The sequence below is a fragment of the Mchenga conophoros genome, linkage group LG4 (genome assembly GCF_057382185.1).
Source record: "Mchenga conophoros isolate Kocher_MC1m ecotype Shallow Benthic linkage group LG4, M_conophoros_male_GT1.1, whole genome shotgun sequence".
Classification (NCBI taxonomy): Eukaryota; Metazoa; Chordata; class Actinopteri; order Cichliformes; family Cichlidae; genus Mchenga; species Mchenga conophoros.
Window position 1 is genome coordinate 37,058,779 of NC_140529.1, and position 27,459 is coordinate 37,086,237.

Here is a 27,459-nt window from a genome sequence, read left to right on the forward strand (position 1 = left end):
CATCTACTTTACCCTTCACGGTTTTCCTCCCAGACCCTTCTGATCAACCCACAGACAATGTGTTAGTGATGTGTTTAATCAAACCACCTGGATGTGTAAGAGCTGGAAGATGGCCAGGCTTCTCACACTCACACACACACACACACACACACACACACACACGACCCATCCAGGCCCTTCTCATTAGCTTAGCCGTGATGTGTGGACCCGAGCTGACCAGCTGAGCCAGTTTCTGCAGAGACCTCAGGCCTGCTGTTTGTTTGATGAATCCTTGAACTCCCCTTCCACTGCAGGCATGACAGCTCTGTGAATGGAAACACAAAGCCACAGAGCATGGGGGGGTGGACAAAATAACAGAAACGGTACATAAAAAAAAGATATCTGAGCTTTTATCTAACCACATCACACCTCCCAAGGTATCAATGCGGGGAAGTCAGATGTGTCACCTTTAAAAGATGCCTGGTAATCGTCACCTTTTAATATGAAAGTATTCAAAGAGAAATGATGCAACTGAGCTCCAAGGTGCAAACAGTCGGTGCTGCACTGCAGGTGTATCAGTCAAACACAGGATGACTTAACTGTGGAAACAAACTCCCTCGTGCATGGGTCATGAAAGACTAATACTAATAAAGCTTAGGTAAGAAATATGAATTTGTAAAAATCCAAAAATGTTAATAAAGATTAGAATGAGAGCAAACGCTGCAAAAAGTCTGCAAAGCTCAGGAAAGTGAAGTCCCTGCGGGAGTGTCTGAAACCTGCTTTCTCTGTAACAGGATCTCATAGATAACGGCCCCCAGCTGCCCGGCTGTCAGTAAACACCTTACTGATTAGTTCATGAGTTCAAATTTAATTTAATAGAACATGATGATTGTGTTTTAAATTGAGGTCTTTATTACAATAAAAAGGATAAGATGATGGGTGTTTTAAGGTGAGCATGCTCCACACTGTTCCTACACTCCGTCATCACAAGATCGTGACAGTGAAAACATTCACAGCTTCACAACAGTCTTAAGATATGTTCTGATCTCAATAAATGTGTTTATACTGCACGCTGAAATCACGCAAACCATATTAACCCTCTGAGGTCTAATTCACCATCGAAATGACCCAAACCCTGACCCTAACATTAACTCTGACAATCTGTGATTTTGACAAACAGAGAACAAAGGAAATAATAATTCCAGCATGAGAAAATTTCCTTTTTTGGTTTTTAAAGGCAGTTTTGGTCACGTCTCCAAGATACAGGCTCGGGGTCGGGTTCGGTTTTTCCCCTATGATGACTTGGTGGTTAATTTCACATTACCATATTTATTACTTTTCTTAATTACCTTACTGATGGATTACGTGACACGTGACTGACAGACTTTGACAGCCATCAGGAAGGAGCTGTGATAATGGAGTGGAGTCACTTCATCAGGATACACTCCATAAACATTATTAACTGTGTGCTTCCCAGGGGACGAAGCCAGGGTGAGCTGCTGACATGAGGTCAGAGTGTGCAGTAAATCAGGCTAATGGACGCACAAAATATGCAACGGTGCAGAAAGGTATGGATCAAAGGAATGGCGTTCGCTCACTGATCAGTATTTCAGAGCTTTTTATTCAACATTAGGATCATCACAGGGCAAAAATACAACTGTTTTTGTCTCTTATCGTACACAAAGTGCTCTCTATGTTCATATGCATTCTTATTATTAAACCTGCAGGCGTCAGAAATCTAAATAAAAACTGCCAGAATCTGTAAATAGAGCCGTCGTCTGCAGCTCTCCCCTCAGAGAAAACATGAGCATATGCACCAACACAGCTCTTTTATTGGTTTCACATGGGATTCAAACCCCACCCTGCAGGTGAAAAAGCCCTCAAACGGCCAAAGTCTCCTGTCATCAGGTTCATTTTCGTAAGTCTTAAAGAACAGAGCCCAAAGGAGGCGTGGGAGACTAGTTAGCTCTGTCTGTAATGGTTCACAGAAATCAAATGCATGGCAGCAAACTTCATAGTCCAAAATCTTAACCTTAACTGGCACGTTTGGAGTCATGTACAGGTTTCCACTCATCTCAGCGAACAGCATTAACAAGCTCCAGGCAAAGGGCAAAGTTTAAAGAACAATCAAAAAGGTCAAACGGGAGGAGAGTCGATAGAGACATGTGGAGAGTAAGAAAACAGCTGAACTGGAATCAAAAGAAATCAGGAGGCATACAGTGTAGGAACTGCAAGGGAAAAAAACAAAGCAATCCAGCAAAAGCACAAAGAGAAGCGGGGGAGTGTAAATGCTGGGGTGAGGGGTTGTCTTATTGCTAGTGGTGTTGCAGAAAACCAGAGGGAACAAACAGGGGAAGTAAAGGAATGAATGAGAAGCTGGGATTGCAAAATGAAACAGGAGGTGGAAGAACAGAAACCCAAAATACATACAAGTATATTTACAATTGACTGAAATGTCACTATGAATGTGTTTTTGTTGTTCTATCTGACTGAAAGTAGTCGTATGATGCTCCACCTGCAATCTGTAAACGAACATTAACAATGGAGTGCACTTTTACCTTAACATGAGTGAAACATGACGAATTATTCAAGCATTTATCAAAACAAAACAGTTTTGAATGATGTCCTCATGTCCTCATGTCATTTACTAATGTGGTCATGCCACAATCAACTAACTCTGTTTCTGTCTGCAGAGGATGGATCCGTAAGCCCGTCAGGGACGCGCTATTACCAGCCTCTGGTTGTTTGGCCTGCGGGCGTCAGTCTGCCTGGGTCTTTTATTTGTGGCAGATGCCTTGGCATCTGTACCCAGGCCAGGAGCACTGGAGCAGATTGGTGGCCGTGATGGTGCCTGTTTTTCATCATTCGTTAGCCAAGGCCTGCAGATAAGCCATCGTCCCACAGGGGCCTTCCTCTGAAGCGTACTCTCAGGAAAAGATGGTGGGCCACATGTGAGGGTCTGTGGTGCCAAGACAGAAGGCGAATGAGATGATGGACACAGAAACATTGTCACTCTCAGACAGTGCTGGTATGCATGCTGAGATTAGATTATGTAATCTGTTCGATGGGGCTCTTATCTCGTGTGGAATAGTTTTTCTTCATCAACATCCAGTTATAAATGAAGCGTATGACCGTGTTCCATAAGGAAGCTGCGCCCCTGTTTTATCTCTGCTCAGTTCTCTTTGTCACTCTGGTTTTCTGGTGCCGTCAGAATCACCTCAATAATAGTTTCCTCATCACTGTTTTTGTCCAACGATCTATCTGCCTGCTTTCTGCGAGCCAAGCACTCCCTGACTTTGTCTTTTATTTCATTGTAATTCTGACGCTTTGCCTTTCAGGCCTGCACTCTTTCAGGCTGTGCGAGGATCTCATCTGAAGCCTGCATCCGTCTCCTTCACCACCATCACCACACCACGGCGACTCTGAGATGACTGTCACTGTCGCCTACCTCCACCTGCTGCTCTGCTCTGTGATTTCATGCTCAGGCATAAAAATCTACTCCAACGTTCTCCTTATTACTACTCAGTGGTTTTGGAGGCACTGAATTGTGCGATACTCAGAACAGCAGATCAAAAGAGTCCTTGTGTGTTTGCATGTATGCTCAATCAAAATGTTATGTATGTAATGTAACAAAAAAATAATTTCCCCCAGGGATCAATAAAGCATTCTGATGCTGATTTTATTTTATGAATATAGTAGTGAATATATAACAAGCTTGAGCTGAGCTGTGTTTAACTGCCGACTAAGCTAATGAGACTTCCTGATAGCGTAGCACAACATCCTCTTGATAGAATAGATCTTTATTGTAACTGTTACAAGAACAATGAAACACAGTTTCTCTCTGTTAGCAGCGTGTAGACTTTTACATTAAAATTCCTTCAGAATAAGAGGGAAAAAAGAGAAACCAAAAAAATAGACTTAAAGTTAAAGAGGTGCCTACACTGAGAGTGTATGTAATAACATAAGTATCTACACATATGTGCAAGTTACAGTTATATGTGCTGTATAAAGGAGCAGGTGCAATATGAGGAGCTAGTGATCGGTGGTAGCGCACAATGAATAGGAGGTAGGGCTACAGGTAGGCTGGTTGCTATTATGATAAATACGGTTTATAAATACAGTGAAAATGTCCATAAATGTTAACAGCACAGTGAAGGGTGGAGGTGGGGGTGGAGGCATGTTTGACAGCCTGTGGGTAGAAACTTTTATTGAGGCTGTTTGTCTTTGACCTGATCGACCTGCAGCGTTTACCAGAGAGAAAAGTGAGTGTCCAGGGTGCGAGGGTGATGATGATACTTCTGCCAGTATATGTCTCTGAGGGGGGTCTGCCGCCCTCACCACCCGCTGCACTTTTCTCTTGTCCTCCACAGTACAGCAGTCAAACCACATATGATCCATTTTGGCTCCAAAGAAACAAGATGGCAGCGACCAAACTGTCAAAATTCAGGTTTCAGAGGGAGACGGAGGTAATAATGCTGCTCTCTGGAGCTGTAGCACCAGAATGTAAATTTCAAGGAGTAAACATTTTTCTTTTGGCAATACTACTAATGTTTGTTGGGAGTGTCATGAAGACACTCAAAAATAAATTTCCTCTGGTTGGAAACTATTTTGTGCAATTTTCTTGCATTTAGTTCAACATTTACAGTTTTGAGAGACAGTGTTGGTCAAGTTACTTGAAAAAAGTAATCAGTAACTAATTACTGATTACTTCCCCAAAAAGTAATCCCGTTACTTTACTGATTACTTATTTTCAAAAGTAATTAATTACTTAGTTACTTAGTTACTTTTTAAAAACACGATTTACAACCTGAATAGGTGATAAAGCGATAGATCTTTCAGCCCAATTCTACTTTTTCTGCATAATCCATCATACAAAATGTAATCAAATGGAAAAGTCTCTTTTTTTTAACTTGTTTTATTAGTTTTAATCTTTTAACTTTATGCATCAAGCAAACATTTAATTATATGCAACATTCTCTGACTGGAAGAAATTAGTTTAACATTTAAACCTATTTTCTGCACATTCCAGCTCATAAAATAAAATATTTTGTGTGTTTACACTCAGTCTTTCAAACAGATGTAACGCGTTACTGCTAACACGTTACTTGTAACACGTTACTGCCCATCTCTGTTGAGAGATATCTCTGAAATCCCTGTGACTAGAAAAATGTGTAAAAAAAAACCCCCCAAAACAAAACAAAAATGATGTTCAGTTTCTTTGCAGTTTGTTGCACTTTATGTAGTTACTATGAACTGAATGCATTCATATTATTAAAATTTGGGATATAATGGTTGTATTAATGTATAGCAACTAGAAATGCTCTAAAAATGTCACTACAGCAGGTAAAAATGTAAAGATAAGATCTAGAGGACTTGGTTCTACAAATGGGAAAAAAAGGAAGTGAAATGGCTCTCCTCTGGATTCAACCATCTTTTATATACAGTCTATAGCAGCCAACCATACTGAAAGCTTTGCTGACCTTACACTTCGTTTTCTTACTGTGTGACCGCTACTGTTAAAACCTGAAAATCTCCCAAAGCCATAAGTCAACACAAGTTATTAGGACACGTTATTTGGACGGTCGACGTATTAAGGTATAAAATATTCATGCATTTCATTTCCTCACCGCTTACTGGATGTGGAGACCCTCCACTGCACCTCCAGGTCGGAAGAAGCCGCCCCATCATCCTGTGCAGCTGCTGCCGCGCAGCCATGAAAACAGGTAGGAAGAAAAATGAAACTGATTTATTTTTAGAAAAGCTTTAATATTCAGTTTACTGATGTTCCGCATTACTGTGAATCACATCTCACATTCTTTTTACCCAAGCTTTTAATGCTTGTGCTTGTTTGTTATGCATTTTTATCTTTAATGTGTCGTCTCTGCTCTTTGAATAATAGCTTGCACCTCGAGGACAAACTGGTACTAGCTGACCTTTAAGCCCTGGTACGTGACACGTGTACCCTTGAAAATGTGATCGCACTCAGCCCCGCGTGCCTTTCCTCTGTGGTCTACCATTGATCATTCACTTTCTCCAGCCACATTTTGCCATCTGGCTCAGGCTTTCAGACCAGTCACCTGCTGTTTACAAGTGCATCTTTGCACTGTGAAGGTGGCGATGATGCCATCAGCTCGATGATTCAAACAGAATCTGCTAAAGATGCTGTTTAATAATCAATTTCTTTGTGATCTGTTTAAAAAATACCACATGTATCTGCCAATGAGGCAGCTTTGCTACCTTGTGACACTGATGAGCTTTTATTCTCCTTTAAAGTGGCATGCCATTAATTATGCCACAGTCTGATCAATTAACAGTGAAGATGCAGCGAATTGAGACCGGTTACAAACATGATTGATTTTAATGTCCTTGGCTAGTTTTCCTCCCTCCTCCTTTTTAGTCATATTCACTAACATCATGGCATCTATTTGCTCTGCAGCATCAAGTTTATACAGTCAGTAGTCGGTTTGAGAGGGACTCCACAGCGAAAGGAGCCAGTGGAGATGGTTTGAGCGACAGACCAAGACGTATGTCAGGCACGTCGAACTGGGATGAGGCTTCAGCACAGACTCAGGCCACGTCCACACTTATACGTTTTCGTTTGAAACGCATCTTTTTCTCTCCGCTTTGGCTCAAGGAAAACGCAGCTTTTTGAAAATGCTCTCCAAAGCGGATATATTTGAAAACGCCATTTTCAGTGTGGACAGCGAACCCGGAGCCTTTTCGAAAATGATGACACATTTTAGTCATGTGACCAGACTAGCTTTTCTTCAAATTCTTTAATTCTCACTCGCTTTTGTAACTTTGTACTTTTGTGTTACTCGCAGCAACAACTCCACCTCATTGTTAGTCCATTTAAAAAACTCGGTGCTTTTCCTCGACATTTGACGCGACGTTTCAAAGAGCCGGAAAGGAAATAAACGGCAGAAAGAAATGAGGCAGGTCGAATCGTCTTGCGTTTCACGCATGCGCTGGACTGGCACGTAAGCGTTTTCGGCCGTTTCAATGTCAACGCACAACTCTGTGAAAACGACTGAAAACGATAGTGTGGACGCGGAGCGTTTTCAGTCGAAAACGCCGTTTTCAAATTTATCCGGGCTAGTGTGGACGTAGTCTGAGGGCTCGAAGCTAGAAGAGGTGGCCGGGATGACCCTAGGCTTGTCTTTTCTGCTCAGACTGCTGCCTGTGATACGTATGGATGGATGCATGGAGTCAGTGGTGTATGAAAACTATATTTTTCTTTTTGTTGCATCTGAACAGCCTCCAGACACGTGAAGGTGTATAACTGTGTACACACACGTCATCTTACTGCCCTCCTGAGTCTTGTGCTCGTCCATAAAGTGACTCCATAAATGGATTCTCAGGCCTTCCACTCTTTGAATAAATCGCCTCACACTTCATAAACTTTCCCAGAGTGAGGCCAGGGTAGGTGTTGGAGAGCTGAGGATGGACAGAAATGAGGAGACCGAGTTCAACAGATGAGAAAGAAGAGTGTCCGAACAGACATTTATGTGGTGGTTAATATTGTAGTTATACTACAACATAAAAGAGACATTTAAAAATCATTTGGAAATGATTACAGGGTTTTGATTGAATTAGAAGGTCCTGCCAACTGGTCCAGAAACCAGCAGCTCATCTTCTTACTGGTTTTAGCAGATGGCATCACAGCACCTCGGTTCTGGCTTCCCTCCGCTGCTTTCCTGTAGGTTTTAAAATTGATTTTTCAGAGTCACTTTTAAAGCACGCTTGGGTCTTGTGCCAAGGAGCACGTCATATTAATTTGGAGACCATTCAAAGTATTTCATAGACGAAAGTCTAAAAGTGCTGCTGGAACAACTTCCTTTGAGCCACTTCCTAAAACATGTTTTTACAGACTGTCCTCTTTTATATTTATATTCTGATCATCATCTTTGTCATCACTTGCTGTTATTTGTTTATCAGTACTTATTGTTTATTGTTTTGTATTTCACACTGTTTTCAAATTTTAGGTCTGTTTGAACTTTGTTTGTGTCTAAACCACAACCAGTGCATCCAACACATCGATGTGGTAACCATAAAGTTCCTTCCACCATGAAGTTTTTCCACAGCGTGTCTTTTATCCTGTCTTCCTTCTCTCGCCCATGGCAGATGGCTCCGCCCCTCCCTGAGCCTGGTTCTGCTGGAGGTTTCTTCCTGTTAAAAGGGAGTTTTTCCTTCCCACGGTCACTCATAGGGGGTCATATGATTGTTGGGTTTTTCTCTGTATGTATTATTGAAGGGTCTACCTCACAATATAAAGCTCCTTGAGGCGACTGTTGTTGTGATTTGGCGCTGTATAAATAAAACTGAATTGAATTGAATAAGTACCTGTTTTTCGTGGGGTACACTTTTGACACCTCGCCCATATAGGCTTTCTTTTTTAGCTAAAAGTGACTTTAAATGAAAACAGCTCACTTTGGAGCCTCAAGGAATCGCAGCTTTTGGAATTTTCCTTCATTCCTTTTCTGCTTGTGTGTTTTCTCTGAGCCAATAATGAGACTTTGACTTCATTAAATTTCTTCCTTTCAGCCTCAGTTCACTGTGCACATGTGACGCATTCACATGAAAATTGTTTTCCTGACTTCGGTTGGACGCTTGTTGGTTTTTGAATTTATTTGTGTCGCTAAAGTTGAATAATAGATTGCTCAATCACGAATTAAACTAAGCACAGAAGTCATGGAATTATACCCTCCGCTAAACTGCCAACGCTAATTGGATGAAAAGTCAGTGGGCTGTGAAAAGGACTTTGTTTGTACTGAGGTTTCCGTATGTGAGCCGAGTGTTAATATGGTCTGCAGAGAATAAATTATTAGTTAAATATAGTCGCTAAAATGACTGATAACTTGATGGCACTGGATTCTTTGGAATCTCAGTTGGATTTTCGTAGTACTGTGTGAGGTTAACGAAGGATCTTCAAACAAACAGCAGCAAGAAAAGCCTGACTGTCGAGTGCCGGACACAATGCCGAATACACCGCCCGCCTGCATAAGCTCTAAATCGTGGGCGGGGTTGGTGATCAGTAGAGAGGATATTGGCTTTTTTTGAACATATCAGCTGATCAATATCACCTGTCACATGCTTCCTCTCATCATGTGCTGATGTCTTTGGTAATGACTAGTTCAAGGGCAATGGGAGTGCTTTAATGGGGTCCTCCCTACCTCCTCCATTTGATTTCCCGTGTCTATGAGAGAGACATGAAAGAAGGACGGGGCGGATCATTAAAGAGAGCTATTTCCTTTTTGGTAATAAGACAGAGCCAAGGTCAAGTTAAAAAAAAAAGAAAATCCTGTTTCCATTTCACTCGTTTGCCTTTTCTTCATTTTCAGGAACATTGTTGAGACTGTTTGTATGCACACTGAGAAGTCTGTAAGTAATCAAGGTAAAATCAATACAAGCTTAATGTCCCTCGAAGAAAGTCTAATATCAACATGCTCGTCCGCTTCCTCACAGCCTCCGCCTCAGTTTTTAAAGGATCGCTCTGCAGAAAGTGAATCTACCAATCGCTGAACATGCATGAATGATATGACACGTTTCTTCTATCTGCAAAAGACTGACAAGGGCAGTGATGACATGAAAGGTGAGGCTAAACAAACAGTCCTGGTTTGGTGCTCATATCAGACAGGATGGTGAAAGATAACCGCTTTGCCTCTTTGTCAAAGACAGATCTGCTCTTCAAACTTTAAACTTTCTGCAGTGATGCTGGTCCCAGACAACTGTGGCTCCCTCTTTCACCAGTCATCCTAAATCCCCTTCTTGTCACACATTAGTTTCCTTTCTGTCCATTCCTCTCAGCTTGGCTTTGTCCCTTTAATCAATCCAAGTTTCCCAAAGTTACCCAAATGCCCAAGTGTCCTTACAGGCAGCCTAAATTACCTTGTCAGTCCAGTGCCCCTTGTGGAAAGCTTAGGTTTCCTTTCTATCATTCTAAAAAGTCCTGCTCCAAATCCCCCGACCTCCCAAAGATCTGTTCTAATCAATCAAATATCCCACTGATCAACCTAAATCGCCCCCAAAGCCCCATAATCAGTGCTAATCATTGTTGGTCTGAATGCTCAAGCTCATTTCAAATCAGTCTAAGTAACCGTGTGACCAGCCTGGCTGCCACTAAAATCAATGCAGATGCACATGAGGTAAGCACTGTTAATGGATCCAGATGTGTTTGCAGTTTAGCCAGCTGCCGCTTTGATCAATAGAAAAAAACCCTTGTGATGAGCCCAGCCACCACTCTTCATGCATTCATCGTGTTAGTCCTAAAAGTTCGAAGTCTAAGATTTAAGTGGGTAAATAATCTAAAAGAATCATTTTCTACTTAGTCCACACACTCATGTGGTCAAACAAAGTGCTCATGTGCTTAAACCTGCAATCTGTAGTCAGTCCAGTTTGTTTAAATGCAGACTCCAGGGGGCCTATCCCAGGACAAGAGGACAGGTCGGCGGTTTGTAGCAGGGCCAATGCAGAGAGACAGGCAAGCCATCACACTCTGTGGGCAATATAGAATCACCAATGGTTAACCAAAACAAATAAGTGCATGTCTTTGGACTGTGGGAGGAAACAGTAGTAGTAAAATCCACAAGCAATCTATAAGTCCATTTAAATCCCCTCCTGATAAAGTCAAGACCGTATTTCCCTCTCGCTCTTACAGAATCACCACTCACACACTACAGTCAAACTGACAGATCCCAGATGTGTCTGCATGTATCTGTGTGACTTTGTGGCAGTGTGACTGTTTGTGTTTGCTGAAAAAGCTCATTCAAGCTCAGCAAATCTTCCCTTGATAAACAAAGCGGAACGTGAACCAACAACAGTCATTTCAGCAGATATCCATCAGCCGCTTTGTGTCAACATCATAAAGTACCCGCAACATCTCAAAACCATCTCCAAGGCCAGAAAATGTAGTTAAAGTACTTATGTCATAAAGCATATTCTCAGCTTCCTCTGCCTCCAGACAAAGTCATCCATCAGCAGGGCTTGATCCATGAATTGTTTTCTACTTCCGAGTTAATGAGGCCGCAGTCTGGCAACAAGGAATCGACTCATCCTGATGCTCGCCGATGGATTTCACCATCACACACATTACAGATGGTTGACTCCTGATCATTTTTGTTATTGATTTTTTTCTTTTTTACAAGGCCAAATGCGGTGCAGCCAAGGCACAGGAAAAATGACCGCATAAATCCGTTGTGATTCATGCAGGACGAAGTATTTGGTCTGCTTCAAACAGCCAGCGAGGTTCCTTCAGACAGTTTCAGGCAAAGCTGCTTCAAAAAGTAGATTCAGACTAAAAACGACACGGCAGGTTTATAATTGATATTTCTGATTACTTTACTTTACTACTACATTACTTTAATATTTCCCTTCACCACAAAAGCAACATCATTTCCTAATTTTCCCTGGAAATCAGCAAAATTTGCAACCATAGGCTAAAAGACATAGGTACAGTCATGTCACCCAATCGTTTGTGGCCATCTTGGATTTTTAAAGCTCGACATGAAAAGTGAGGGGGGAGTATCCAATACAGCCACACCTTAAATCAGGGGTCCCCAATCCCAGTCCACGAGGGCCGGTGTCCCTGCAGGTTTTAGATCTCACCCTGGGTCAACACACCTGCATCACATGATTAGCTCATTTCCAGGCCTCTGGAGAACTTCAAGACATGTTGAGAAGGTCATTTATCCATTTAAATCAGCTGTGATGGATCAAGGACACGTCTAAAACCTGCAGGGACACCGGCCCTCGTGGACTGGGATTGGGGACCCCTGCCTTAAATCATACCCTTCTTTATCATTTATTTCATTCTAAATGGGACCAAAATGTTTTCTTCCTGTTAAAAGGGAGTTTTTCCTTTCCACTGTCGCCAAAGCACTTGCTCATATGGGCTCATCCAACATGTTCTTACCCCCAAAGTGTAACATATGTGCTATGTGACAAATTGTCAGTATGTTACGCTTTTGGCCACCCAACACTTTCCTATTTTATGCGTTCGGAAACAGGAGGAAACATGAGAACCGTTTGGACTGAATCTACACACGTACATTTATTTTACGTTCTCATTATGAAAAGCACAAATCTAACACAATTAAGGTTGTGGTTAAGGTTAGGATTAAGGTTAGGGTTCGAATACACGGCTGGAATGCGTGTTACCGCCGGGAGCGTCATTCTATTGGATTCCATCCACAATCGGGCGTATCATAGGGACGTGGAAGGTTACCTTTTGCATTTCCATGGGACACCTCGGGACGTGACAAATCGTTGGTATGTTACGTGTCGGGAATGAGAATGCTCTGGGTCATCTGATTGTTGTGGTTTTATTTATAATATTGCATTTGTTGCATAAAATAAAACAGTATAAAAGAACAAGCACGGCTTTTTTGTGTCGTTTATCTCTGGACTACTGTGTGATCTTGTTTCTAAGAAGAAAACAGTTTCCCCTGCTTACATTTGCATAAAACATTTAAATGGTTTCTCCTTTATCATGCTTGCTGTAAAATTCACCCCAAACGGCCAACCTTCTTCTCCAAGGGCAAACATTAATCTTCTTCCTCACACAGAAAAGAAAAGCATACATTTATGCTGTACATCACATGCTTCACATTACTGTGTGCAACAAAAGAAACAATAAAATACAAAAAAGCAACAACAGCAAAAAGAAAAAACACATAAAAAGACGCCCACACATCAAACCAGAGATGAATAGTTTGCACGAGAGAGGTAAGGAGTTGTAGGTTTATGGCCACTCTTCTCTGAAGTGGAAATTTCCCCAGAGGAAATCAGCGAGAAAGTAGAAACCATTTATGTGTTCAGTCCTCCCTATTGCAAAGAAATTATCCCGTACAAACCCCCACATCTCTGAGAGCTCAGGTACCCTGACCTTCACCACACACTACCTGTAAAGCCTTTCAATTTGCAGCCCATTTTGTGCTGGATATAAAAGTGGAGCGAGCTCAAGCATCGGAGAATGATATGAGCCATGATGTTCTGGGGAAAAACAAACTGTCACAGGCAAAAGAGAGCCCACACCCTCAAAACCCAATCCCACCCTGCACTTCACTGGTAAGAGGGCATCCATGAGTGTAAAGCATAAAACAGTAAATAAATCTAGCTCCTTTCATTTAAAGTGAAACACAGAGCAAATTGTTTCCTCATTTACTTGTAGAAAGTTTGCACACAGCCAGTGTCACGGACCCGGTTCCGGGGACTCGGGGTTCGTGAACAGTGTGGACCTTTATTGTTATTAGTGTATTGGATGTATGTTTACTGCACTGTGTTCTTGTGTTCAATGCTGGTGTGTGTATGTGTGTGAGGCTGGAGGATGAAGGACAGCCACCTGCAGGCCTGATGGGTGTGGCCCTGCCAGCTGCTGGTCACGCCTAGCTTACCACACACCTGCTTCTGATCAGGATCGTCGGGGGAGCTACTTAACAGAGCGATGGAGCTTCCTCCGGCGCAGGATCGTTGAGTTAGACTCCATGTCAGTGTTTCTAGTGTTGTTAAAGTGTATGCCTGCCGGAGTTGGTGCCATAACGGCTGTGTCTGTGTTTTTTCCTCAGGAGAGTGGAACACAGGACTGCAAGACACACGGGGTGTGTGAAGGCACAGGGGCAGAGAGCACGGGATACCAGCACTTGGGAGAAGACACGTCACGGGAGTCGAGGGAGCACTTTTGGAGATTCAATGTGTGGTGTACCATTACCTCACTGTAAATAAACCCACTGTTCATTCCATTAAGTCCAGCGTTTGGGTCCTATTTCCCCATCTCCCCACGATCTGCCAGCCAGACCGTGACAGCCAGGCTCTTACTGCAACTCCACAGATTACCTGCTGATCTGTTATGCTTTACAATAATAATCTGAGAAAACAACACATTATTTCCAAACATAGAGATTTTTTCACTTTGTGCTGTTTGGCTGTGGAGCCCCCGAGGCGTAAATTGTTCTCTGGATGTTGTTTAATTAGAGTGTCGCATTTAATCGGCGTCGAAACTGGAAACAAATTAAAACATTTTAAATAAATTTGTTTTTGTAAACAGAGTTTGTAGATATGTCCGTGCAGGAGCTTGCAAAGTTTGTTTTAGTGGTACAAAGTAGCTATTTGGAGGAAAACTTTTACATTATTTATATTAAAATGTTATATTACATCGCTGGTTTGCCTCTTGCAGTACAGTGCAATTGCCTCCCCATGCCACCACACCATCATAGGCTGTATATAAAAGATGGCAGTAAGAACTCTGAAATGTTCTGTTAGTGGGATTTTTATTTTAATTTTTTAAGCCAGACGTGGAGGATGTCCCCCTAAATTATCAGCTAATGCTAGTTAGCCCGTCAGAGAATGATATTAGAAGTTACAGACAAAAACGAGAAGACAGACTTGTTTCATTCGTCCAGATCACCGAACAGCTAACCAGATTTTTTTGACAGATAATTGTGAGAAACTTCTCCAAATATCACCAACAGCTGACAGCCAGCTGCACCCACCTGCCCGTCAAATCCACCTTTTAAAATGTGTTGGTTTCAGCAGGAAAACAGAGCTTTTATTTTGTAAGCAAACAGTTTCCATTTCTGGTTTGAGTTCCTCTGCTCATTGGTTATTTGGTGATGGTGTTTACAGGCAAGCTGACATCTTCCATACAAACCAATCAGCTGCTGTCATGATAATGAAAGGAAGGTTTTTGGTGCAGCATCCAGTTAAACTGATTTCACTCACCAACCAGCTGGTGGCCTTACTGGCTGATATCTTTAACTGCAAGTGGTTCACAAGCCAACCTTTAAAGCCGGTTGGAGCGGGCACGCTCTGTTTTGCAACTATTTTTAAATCCTGGAAGGTCTGCAACCACATAAACTAGCGCAATAATTTTTTTTGCATATGAAACCGGAGGAGTTGTACTTACATCTTATGCCATCAGCTTGTCCTCGGTCACAGTTTCCTTCCATGTACAGCTTTGCAAAAACTGCATAAAAAGCACTTGCAGCAACAAAAACATAATATTCCAGAAACACGCTTTGCCGATCCCATCAGCTGTTTGTAACACTTCCTACTTTGGAATAGACGTCAGCGCGAACTTTTGCATGTCCGCCATTACCTGCCCGAAACCGGAAGTGACGTCATTTTAGCGGAAATGTAGGTTTTTTTTTACCATCAGGGCCTCATGAGCCTATACTGGTGTTTTTAAAAGTTATCTTTGACTCTATGCATTTCTGAATAGTTTCTGGGATGCTTAGGACTCATATTGCACTGCTGGAAATAGTTTATTTTGATGCATATGCTGTTGGGTTTTTTTTGCAAATTTGCATTATAATATTTATTTTCATTTTTCCTGCAGTATATAAAAATTGGTGTATTTCAAAAATAAAACTATGAAGACACTCAAAATAAATTTCCTGTGGTGGGAAACTATTTTGTGCAACTTTTTTGTATTTACAGTTTTGAGGGATAAGCCTCTTAACTCATTCACTGCCAGCCATTGGCAGTGAATGAGTTAAACCCATTGACTCATTCACTGCAATTGACGGGTATAGACGTCAATGGCAGTGAATGAGTTAAATTTCTCTAGCTAGAAATATATGTTAAAAAAACAAAAACGACTTTTTTGTAGTTTATTGCACTTTTTTGCAATTTATGTAATTACTATGCACTTAATGCATACATATTATTATAATTTAGGCTGTAATGGTTGTATTGATGTATAGCAACTTGGCACTACAGCATGTAAAAATACAATATAAGCTCTGGCGGACTTGGTTCTATGGTAGGTCTTAAAGGGTTAAGGTACCCATTAAATGCAGCCATGTAGCATCTGTTCTTCCTGGGGTCAGTGATCTTTACACTTTCACATATACACATAGGAACTATACACACATGCACATAACACAACAGCTCCTTACAACACAAATTCTGCCCTAGATCAGGGTAAACAAAAATCGTTATTATCCTGACGTGCACGTGTTCTGTTAAATATACTTCCCCATCAGTCGGATGGAACTTCTGCACAAGTACCGCAGCACTTAGTGTTGTGTCGACAACTTAAAGTTCAGTAATGGGTTCGGTTAACACTGAGTCCCAGCGATGATCCGATAGAGGAAGACACTGCAGCCAGTGTTTCTGTTTACCTCTCAGAGTGGTCAGCAGACAGATAAGGGAAGCAGACAGCTCAATGAGCAAAACAATAAGCACTCAAACAGCAATTTCCCTCAGCAGAATGAGGAGGGAGAGACTGAAAGAGCGAGGGTCTTTTTATCAGCAAACAGAGCTGGGTGTTTAATCTCCATCTTGTGGGGCTGACACTTAAATAGATCTCTGGTGTCGGTGTGTGCATTTGTTTGTTTGTGTGTGTGTGCGTCCTCTGACAAAAGCAGCCGAGTGTGTCCTGACACTTTGCCCTCTGCTGCACCTTCGGTCCCACAGGTCTTTCTTTCTACACAAATTCCTTCCCTCCTCGCTCGCCCTCTTGACTCTTTCCCCACTAACTCGGATTTTATTCATTATTAATTTTTTGCAGAGGAAGTAGAAACATTTGAAAGTCACTGCAGACGAGGTCAGAGGTTTTCTTTATATCGCGTCACAGCTCCGCAGAGCACAAAACTCTGAGGATTTTTACTTTTTAGAGAACGCAAAGATAATTCTCCTGAGTCCTGCTCGCTCCCTGCAACCCAGGAGTTATCTGCAGTTACCAAGCAGGCTAACAAGGAGGGGTCACATTAAAATAGCAATAGAATGACTAATTTTAACAGTTTCTGCATGGGCACTCTGAGGAAAGGCATATACTCAGCTTTCTAACAGTATATTAGAGGATCTGAGTTAAGAGCAAATGTACCGTGCAGCTTTGATCTACTCAAGAGATGATTTGCAAACTCAAACATCCATATCTGAATGTTCTTGGTATAAATTAGTTGTTTTCTTACTCAGTGCCGATAGTTTTCCTTCATTTATTTTTCAGGGACAATGAACATTAATCAACAGTAAACTGCAAATGTTCTAATTCCCCCCCGCTTGGCCAGATGTTGAAACATTAAAACAACAATAAAGCTGGGGCGTTTTTATTAGTACACAAGAAAGCAAACCAAAACAGGAGTGCAAGCATGAACGAGTACAACGTGTGCAACTGATGCAGGACATTATCAAGCAGACAATTAGCGCCGCAGACAACAACGAACGCCGTTACATCACCAACAATCCAGAAGGCACAGACACCAACAAACAGAGGCAACAAACAATAGCAGGAAGGTGAGCAAGCAGAGCGAAGGTTTGACGGTGTGAACGCTTCCTTTTAAATGCAAACGAACACCAATCTGCCACAACAGTCAAATAACCGGATTAAGATCATGTAGGCCGTCCTCATGTTCAAAAACACATCATATGAACACACAGTCACACGGTGTTGTTGCCACGGTTACAGCCTCTGTGCTGTGTTGCGTTAATGAAGAGGCGAGCCCACCGTTGCTCACTTTGCCAGCTGATCAGAGTTTATTCTCACAAGAACTGTTTTAAACTTCACATTATTTTAGTGCAGCATCTTGTAATTGTGTTGAATCTTTGAACGCGTTAAAATAGAATAAAAACAACAACAGAGAAAAAAGAGACAAACAAACAAAGCGAAAGGAAAACAAAGCAATAATAATTATAAATTACTTACATGTTCAAACAGGAGACTGAGCTTATTTAATCCCTTTTATTTAGTAACTAATAGTCTACACCAGGGGTGGGCAATCTCAGTCCACGAGGGCCGGTGTCCCTGCAGGGTTTAGATGTGTCCTTGAACCAACACAGCTGATTTAAATGGCTAAATTAGCTCCTCAACATGTCTTGAAGTTCTCCAGAGGCCTGTAATGAACTAATCATGTGATTCAGGTGTGTTGACCCAAGGTGAGATCTAAAACCTGCAGGACACCGGCCCTCGTGGACTGAGATTGCCCACCCCTGGTCTACACCCTTGTCTTCTTGTTTATGGCCTGCCCATCAGAAATTCTTCAGTACATTTACATGTTACATGTATTGTTTTTATTTATTTATTTTCAGGTTTCAAATAATGAGGTCACTGTCTGTACAGGTAATCTCTGCATCACTCTCATACAGTTTTTTCTACTATTGGCTCTTCAGTACGTTGCAGAGAGGGGATATCCCTAATATGGTCATCCTAAGTACTCAGCTCTGGCTGTGAAGCCCCACCCACCTCCCGTTCAAGCCTTCTGTGAGCGGCAGCCAATCTGATGCAAGTATGTTTAATGGGAGGCCTTAAATGGCTCGTTTCACACACAGTGAGATAAATAAAGATCATTTAGAGCTATGAATCACGAAGGCGACCCAGCCGGGGGTGATCAGGCCCCGACTTGTGCACCAGTAGCTACCCACGGATCAGCCCTCTTGATCCACAGCCACCGTGTGGCTTTCTCTGCCGCTTCACTCACAGCCTGGATGGCCCTCTTCTTGGCTGCCCAGCCGGCCGAGGACTTTGCAGAGTGATCATCCTGCAAAGCCCCTACAGCCCACTTCTATGGGCTCATAGAAAGTCTTTCAGCCCATTCCCCTGCACTCCTGTTTCTATTCTAAGAATAGAAACAGAATAAAGTAAAAGGGTTTGCCATTAACATTAAACAACAGCTATTTATCAAGATATTCAAATAACAGGTAGATTAATCCTTTTCTTAAATAATATAAAGTACAACAAAATTCATGAGGTCATCCTGAGATTTAATGCCTTATTTAAATTCCAACACATTCCATAATTGCTTTTTTTCTTTCTTTTTTTTTTTTTACTTCATCAGTTTCTAAACTGAGTGTAATGAAACAGCGTAAAAGTGGCGCTTCAGCCTGGTAAACAGGGAGCTGGAGGGATGTGAGGCGCTGGAGTGTCACACAGGTACGGACAGATGGCCCTCTGTGTGCTGATGAATGTTTCAGCACATTAAATCTGGTCATTTACTCTAATGACTTGACTTCTTGTTCCTCGGCGCTCCCTCTTTGACTCTTTGATGAAGCCGCGGATTCTTCTGTTCGCTTGCAGATGCTTTGTTTGCTTCATTCATCAGTGTCCAAGATCCAGGAAACTTTTTCTGACTGGCCGCCAGCATCGCGCCATCTGTCTCCACCTGTCCAATAACTGGAGGTGCGGCATGAGAAATGGACTTCAGGCGCCTAAGCTCATCTGCAAGAGAACCAGATGAAGGCGCAAGGTGCAGGCTAATAGCTGCAAATTATAATAGAGCAACAGCTACAAATATGTGTTGAATTATGCAGCGATGCACTGGGCTAATCTGTCATTAATATGCCATCCTGACCTTTGCTGGTGTTTGTGACTTTCACTGTGAATAAATGATAAATGATACCAGAAAAAGAAAGACTGTTTCGTGATAAGTATTTCTTTGAACAGCTGTTGTAAGCCACAGAAGTTTGTGCCCCGCTGAGCATCTGCCTTTGCAAATTGATTACCCAGGGGAAGCCCAGACCTGCCCTCCCTCCTCCACAAACTAACCACAGCTGCTGCTTTGATTAAAAGCTGGATGGAAGTGCCTGAATGCAACTTCCCGCTCATAAAAGTCAGACTGCAAAGTGGGATCGGTATTATCTGAAGAGGACGGAGACAAGGTGCCTCTGTGGTAGAAGAATGCTGAAGCTTCCTGTTTGGGTTTTGGAGCAGAGGGTCATGTGATCAGGTATCAGCTAATGTTAGCGACATCCACAGACTGTTGTGCAGAAACACAAACACCTACACAGACTCATAGATATGTTTTTAACAATTAACTACAGAGCGGATGACTGGGCTGTCATATAGAAACACTAAAAAGTGTTTCAAATGGCCATAAACGCGGTCTGGAGGTCGAGTACGGACACTTTGGAGACCACTTGAAGACATTTGGCAAGTTAAATATAAAAGTTGTGAAAATATTCACCCTGTATGGTTTTTAAGTTTTTGTACCAGGTTATAAAAATGTTTATTTCTGCCGTAAACTTCACTCACTTTGGAAGTTTAAAGTGGCCATTAGACGTGCAGTTAGTGTCCTGTCACCTCGCCACACATCCATCTACACAGATGGAAGAGCAGATGAAAGACCGCCGCACAAAACAGTGCAGACATCCTCTCTACATCAGGACATATAGCTGGTTATCAGTTCTCCAACTTAACCAGCGTTTCCCGTGGTTAACTTAGCAAACTGGGTTCACATTAGAGGGACGGCCCAGCAGCCTCTGACCAATCAGATTTATGGATATCTGTGAGGCGTACAGGAAGCGCTGGTCTTCTGCATCTTAGATAAGATAAAAATGTTCCATGAGAAAAATATGAAGAGGTTGAAAAAAAAGAATACAGTCTTAGAGCAGCTGCTGCAGAAAATTAAAGACTAGACTAGAAAATATGGTGAAGCAAATCTTCCCTTTGGCTTCACTGTACGGTGTCTCGTGTTTGTCCTCTGGTACAGTGTCCGGCACCCGTCTAATGATTCCTGCCGTGACTTGTTACCTCATCAATTCACTGCCCATGAAGCAGATCTTTTTCTGCTGAAAAGCAATCACTGGAGAAGATGAAGCTTGTTGGTCAATGAAGACGGAAAGTTCCACAGGAAATTGGCCTCTTGTTCATCCAGCCGTCACCAAATTACATCTTCATGGACCAATGAGGAGGAGGTCTGCTTCCAATATCTAATTACCCCAGTCGTGTTTAACAGGAAGGAGAACTGACCTTTGACTCTTTTTATAACATTTCAGGTCATCGATCTTATCGACTCCACGGCGTCAGTCACCCTCCTGAGCAGCGCTGGGGTCATCTGGTTAACTTGAGGGTAAAAATAGCAAAAGAGGCGCTCCTAAAGGAGAAAACGCCTCTTACATGCAACCAACTTCCCCAATATTCAGCCAAACAAATTTAAACCAAAGAGCCTTAGTCTAATCAGGGGTTAGAAAATCCTCCCAAGCAAATCAAACGACTAATATGTAATTCTAATCTACACTGACCTTGTGTTGATTAAAATAAGAAAATAATTTCAGTCTAGTTGTGATTTTGTGCAGAGGGAAAAACTCTGATTAAGTGCACAGACTACATGCCACGAGTGTAATCACGATGATGAATACATATTCATATGTCTTTATTATGCGTTGTGTGTGCATCACAGTGCAGAGTCGTCACAGTGCTACGCAGGGACAGGGACTGAAATGTAACACAATCAATCGAATAACTGTGTTTGCATGCATGCAGTCAGAACGGTGAGGTCTGAGGTTAAGGAGATTTAAAAGGACAGTAATGATTACTTCATAAGGTCAGAGACAAGAGACGATCATCTGCAAGACCGAATATACGAGGTTCACCTCAAGCGCTTGATTTGGAGCAGGACATGATGCACCTGAGTGCGTGTACACTGCAGATTTGGGATCATTAATGATGACTTTGTCTGCAAAAAAAACAACATTTAAAAATAGGGTTAACACGATTAACAGAAAACGCTCGTGTAGATTTCAACGAGGTGGAATTAAAACCTAGAAATAAAGTGGATCTACATCTAATGAATACAGAAATGTGGGATACTTCAAAATAAAAGCATGAATAACAGTCATAAATAGAACCAAAGTGAAGGTTGTGGAGGAGTCGTGCACGATCTGCAGGATCAGCTTTATTCTGGGAACAGGATGAGAGAGCTGATCTCACTGTCAGGGTCACACTCATGAAGTAACCAACATGTTCCTTTGTTATGAAACTGTGTTTGGTCTCTGCCTGCTCGGTTTGACATGTGAAGTTTATGTTAAAATCTTTTCCCCACACCAACCATCACTCCCACCTTTGAAGCGTCATTCTCTTTGCATGTGCTTTTCTCTGTTTGCATTTTTACTTGTTGCATTTTAAACATTTGAAGCTTTTTCCCATATATGCTTGTGCTTTTCCCTTGTACAGTATGTGTTTTGTCCTTAGGGACCACATTATATCGCTGACTCTGGGAAGCCTTTTGCTTATCTGCTGGTGAAAGCTGTGTTTTGTGCTTGTGTACCACTCCGCTGTATTCTGTGCCGCTCTGATTCATCTATTTTCTGTTGCTTATCTGGAGCCTGCGCTCGCGGCAGAAGGGTAAGTAAGGTAGTCCCTCTTCGGGAATCCCGAACAGTTACCGAGCCGAATGAGATGTATAATCTCTCCAGCATATTGTAGGTCTGCCTCAAAGTTTCTGTCCAGTTAAGCGCGTGCAGAAAACCTCCAAAGGTGCCCCAAACAACCTTGACCGGCTCCTCTTATTGCAAAGACTCGTGGGCTTGTCTCCAAACTCCTATCTGTAAGTGTGATACTCTGATTAGTGGCACATTTTGTGACTAACAGCAGAAAGTAGTTTACGACGTACCGCATTACAACAATACTGAGCAGATAATGGCTGAAGTCACCTCAAGTGCATTTAAAGAAAGTTTGCTGTACAATCTTTCACCTGTGAACATGTGTCTGATAGAAAATGAGTGCACCTGCTCTCACTACCAAGACTTTTGCTGAAACCAAAACTGTAGTTCCTCTAATGACCACATGGGGGTGACTTCAGAGGTGGATCAATCCTGGCAGACTCGCATGTTAAGGCAGAAATCAACATGTTCGCAGCCTGTTTTTGTGTAGCTCACATAATTTTTTAAGGTTTCGAGATGTAAGCTGATGATTTCTGCACGTGAGCGGTAATCTGAGTAGTGTCACCGTGCTGCTGCTTGAAGTCTAGTGTTTTATTTGCATGCATCATGTGACCTCCTGTGCAGACTTCTTTTCTTTTCACCTGGCCGGCTCGTGTGTTTCAGAGGCGGAGCTTCCTCCAGCGTTCCTGCTCCTACTGGAAACAATCGCTTACCTGCTACTTAAAGTTCCCCCGCCGTGCACTGGTGGTGCTTCTTGTTGTTTTCCTTGTGTTTGTGTATTTGCTCGTGGATCCTGTTCTTCTCGTGTGCAGATGCCTCCCTCATGTCTGAAACCTGCGGAGAAAAATAAAAACAAAACTCTGCATTTTTGCATTTTTGCCTGCTAATTCAGTCAGAACTGCAGTAAATGTGTTAAACTTTTATTCTGGTGGTTGCAGTTGAGTCCAGATGTGGTTCAAGTCATTAGGGTTTGCTAATAATTAGCAGGTATTCATGCAGCACACCAAGCTGGCCCTCCACTGTCTCTGTGGTGGAAGCAGCTAAAGCTTAATAAAAATGAAAATAATGCAGATCCACTAATAACTAATGTGATGTCAGAGTGGCTACGTCTGTCTCTTATAGTAACAGATTTTGGGCAGATCTGTTCAATCCGTGCATCAGAAAGTTGAACAATGTTATTTTATTGCAATTAAGAACTAATAATGTGAAAGATTTCATGCACTTACATGAAAGTAGCACAAAGGGATCGTTTGTGCAGCAAGTCATAAATCAAGTGACGTTATTCTTCTCCACACGCAGACGGCCTGCTGTGACTAAAAATGATGCCAGCGTGTCATAAATTATGACATCCAGTGAGACGAGAGCACTGGGTTTTGATGGCTGCGTAGGAGGGCGGCTACATTTCACTCCTTACAAAACACAGACAGATAAATAACATCATATTGATCCAGTGTAATTCCTGGAATGTCAAAGACGCTGAGCAAAGGAGATGGAAGTATGGGAGGATGAGGAGAGGAGGAGAGGAAGGAGGGAGACGGGAGGCAAGCAAGCAGAAGTAAAGAGTAATTTTGGATGAGTGGAAAAAATAAACTAATGGCCAATAAAAATGAGACGCCCGCTCCTCTGCTCTCCCGGAAAAACTTTTTTGTGCTGCTTTATGTGATGCAATAAAAAGGACAGCTGAGAGCAGCGAGCAGGAATGGCCGTTTTATCAGCTGGAAATGAGTCTGTTTCTCTCAGCCCCAAAGACTCATATTAGTTTTATTCTTGTCACGGTGAACTTCCCTGAAGCTTCCTGCCACATTTTCCCGTGTGCTCGTTTAGCCGGTTTGCTCAGATTTACACACTCATTCTGCTTCCTCAGAGCTCCAGGACTCTCTTGCACAACCTGCAAGGTTATTTCATGTAGTGCGTGGAGACGAACAGTCAGAGAGGCGCTAATAGACGCTGATAGAGTCACTCCTTGTGCATGCAAACTGGAATTTACATATATAATAAAATGAATGGAAGGCTGTAATGAGCCATGCACAGTGTTGGGAAGGTTACTTTTAAAATGTATTCCATTACAGAATACAGAATACATGCCCCAAAATGTATCCTGTAACGTATTCCGTTACGTTACTCAATGACAGTAACATATTCTGAATACTTTGGATTACTTAATATATTATCATGCTTTTTACAACAACGTGAATGTACTATTGCTGTGTGATTTATTATTATTACTGAAGGTCCGCGACTCTGAACTGTAGTAAAGGGACCTCTGACTAATACGGCTGGGTCCCTGTCGGCTCGTAGCTGAAAAATAGCTTTACTTTGTTGTGTGGGTCAACTTTTCTTGCGAGAGACAGAGAGAGGCGTTGAAAGGCTCCAACGGAACTTATTGTTTCGGAGGAAAACACGAACACGGTGTACAGTCGAGTCTTAATAGCTTACTTACAACTGGGCTCGTCAGGCACTCTTCTTGGCTGCAGTGGTTATTATTATATTTACATGCTTCCAGCTCCCGTTTTTCCTCGATGACAACTCGTACCTTTCCACTCCCCTTTTTCTCCCTCCTCGCGCTCACAGACCCATAACGTGTATGGCAGTCCATTCTCCCTGCAACACAGACTACACTGCCCATGATGCTACAGTCTTGTAGCATTCTGCCTGTTAGCTTAGCACAACAACAACGAAAAGGCGCTCTCTCACCCAGGAAACACACAGTCGCAGAGAGAGAGAGAGCGTCGCCCTGTAACCATGGCAACCGTAACGCTGCCTGGAACAACAGAACGTAGCTGTCAAACAAACCCAAACAGTCCTGACCCGCGACAATATGAAACAGGAAAGTACTGCAGTGTAATCCATTTATTTCAACAAACTGTATTCTGAATACCACCTTTTTAAACGGTAACTGTAACGGAATACAGTTACTCATATTTTGTATTTTAAATACGTAACGGCGGTACATGTATTCCGTTACTCCCCAACACTGGCCATGCATTCACATGCAAAAATAAAATAAGATTATCTACAACTTCCAGTAAAAGCAAAATTCATTCATTAAAATTAAGACCGACCTTCAGGAAGCAGGAAATGCCAACATCTACATCAGGAAGCTTCATGTGCTGCTATAGCTAAAAGAAAACAGTATCCCCAGTCTCAGTTAGGACACATCTGTGGCTGTTTTAGCTCAACATAGATTTGGAAGTATGAGTTCAGAATCAGGCACTCATCACAGACCGGTCAGCAACCGGCACAAGGCAAAAATGTGTAAAACAAGGCAACTAAAAATGAAATAAATGTAAACTAAACTGGGTCACAAACATAACACAAGGAACTAAGAGACACAGGGTTGACACAGGGGCCAGAAACAGAAAGGAAACAGACTGGGTAGACAAGGAGGAAACTCAGGGAGGCGAACATGGGAACAACTAAGGGACATGGAGGGAACAAAGACATGACTAGGGAACATATAAGTAAACTCAAACCTAAATCATTTTAATAAAGCAAAGAATCATGAATCCCAAACGTAAACTCAAAAAGCTGGGTCACAGACCCACAACCACGACACACACAGTGTCACAAAAGACACTAATTTGTCTGCAGACACACACGAACGAGGCCTTAAGAGTAAAAGCACACCTTACAGCTGCAACCAACACATTTCAGAAGGCACAGCTTTTACTTTGAAGGGGAAAGGTCTCTGTTTCCGCACATTTCCCAGCTACGGCAAAATCACAGCTGTTTTTGGTGCAGCTCTGTGTACTTGTGACCAGTTTCACCAAGCGACACCAAGCATCCTCGCAGCCGGTGTAGGAATACACTTGGTTTTGTTTTACAACCAATAGTTGCCAGATGTTTGCAAACCCGTCTGTGGACCTGTGTGATCGTGACCTCTCAGTCCCACTTTAAGGCGCTTACAGCCTTCGCTGCTTCGTCTTCTTATCTAAAATTGAATTCAAATGTAAACATGAAAACATATCTCAAACTCTCAAACGCTTGTTTGTGTCAAAGCTCAGCACTGAAGCTTGGATGCTGCTTCCGCAAATGATTCCATGATGGAGGACCTGGAGGAAGAATTATTATTTACCTGCAGGTCCGACTGCATATGCATGAACGAAGGATTTGTGCAAGCGGAAACCCTGACGCTGGGATCATCGCAGATGCTCTTCAGCCTCATTTCCAATCCAAGAGGCAATGATGAAAAAACACTAACAGTGATAACTGCTTCTACTACAACATTAGAAAATCCATAAGCCTACTAATGTGGATCACACAGGCTGCATTTACATTTATTCAAGGTTGCTCTCTCCATAATCAGAGCTGTAAACACTCGTAGTGCTAAACAGCGTTCAGCTGGCATGAGCACAGTGAGTGGACAGACTCACAATCTACTGCAAGGGCACAGGGTTAACAAACAGATCCTTCATTACAGCCAAAACAATCTTCTTCTCCTACACAATTAGCGCCAAAGCTCCCAGCGGAGGCTCGACAGCGCTGTGCTGCCGTCTGTCTGCTCCCCGCTCCGTCCAGGATGACGAACACTCGTGCACAGTAGTTTCTTCCCTGTGTTTCTGCTGCTGTGTAGCCTCAAAACACCAGGCAGACGCGCTTCCAGAGCCAGCAGCTAACAAACCGAGCTGCTCCCGAGGGCCCGGGGATGCAAACCGTCTCCAAACACGAGGACAGAAACAATAGATTCAGTTTGTCAGAACTTCTCAAAGCACTGGATACCACTTCATCACAGAAAACTTTTCTGTATCAGTCCTATTCTTACATATATATACTGTTTTTAACACACGTTTATGTAGTAATTTATAAACAATAATCTTTATCGTCACTTTAGGTATCTACAGATTTTTTTGTCTTTTCTCATAGATAAATATTTTTTTATGAAAAGAGCAAAACATACAAACAGCTAGACTCCACTGAGAAGAAAAATAATGGAGCAAACCTGCAGATGAAGGGAAGAGATGGTGACAGGACCTTCCTGAAGTCTAGAAGCAGGTTGCAGACTTTGCTTGTAATCACACCGTGAAGGAACAATGATGGAGGGGCTGAAAGGCAGTGTGGCAGAGCACGAAGCATTTACAGAGCAGGAGCTCAGAGCTCATCGGACTGGAGAAGGTGAAGAAAAGGAATGGAGATCATCCTTACTGAAGTTAAGTAGCTTTATTATAACACAAACCTGGAAAGCCCACATTTGGTTAAGGACACTTCTGCTGCTCGGTGTTCAGACTGGGAGGTGAGGGTGAAGGAAGCTGCTGGCTTCCTCGTATCCATCTTCGCTTTTAGCCACACCAATATTGTTTAAACAAAGGAGCAATTTGCACATTATCCTCATGACAACCGAACAGCTCTCGATTCATCGTCGTGTTCAATTTGCACGACTACTTTGAGCCA

At 42.4% G+C, this 27,459-nt stretch overlaps 1 protein-coding gene and 1 long non-coding RNA gene across 2 annotated transcripts in view; both read right to left on the reverse strand.

Moving 5' to 3' along the window:
- Positions 1–24,720, reverse strand: part of LOC146576711 (uncharacterized) — a 152,108-nt gene extending 127,388 nt beyond the window's left edge. The window contains exons 1-2 of the transcript XR_014892274.1: positions 24,512–24,720; positions 22,800–22,905 (exon numbers count right to left, since the gene is read on the reverse strand). The gene's annotated coding sequence lies outside the window, so the exon portion shown is untranslated. Of the gene's footprint in view, positions 22,906–24,511 lie in introns of the transcript that reaches the window.
- LOC146576713 (uncharacterized) lies at positions 1,653–17,721 on the reverse strand. The gene is made up of 3 exons (XR_014892355.1): positions 17,621–17,721; positions 5,607–5,679; positions 1,653–2,938 (listed from the first exon to the last, which is right to left on the reverse strand). It is a non-coding gene; the product is annotated as an uncharacterized LOC146576713 (long non-coding RNA).
- Positions 24,721–27,459: the final 2,739 nt, after the last annotated feature.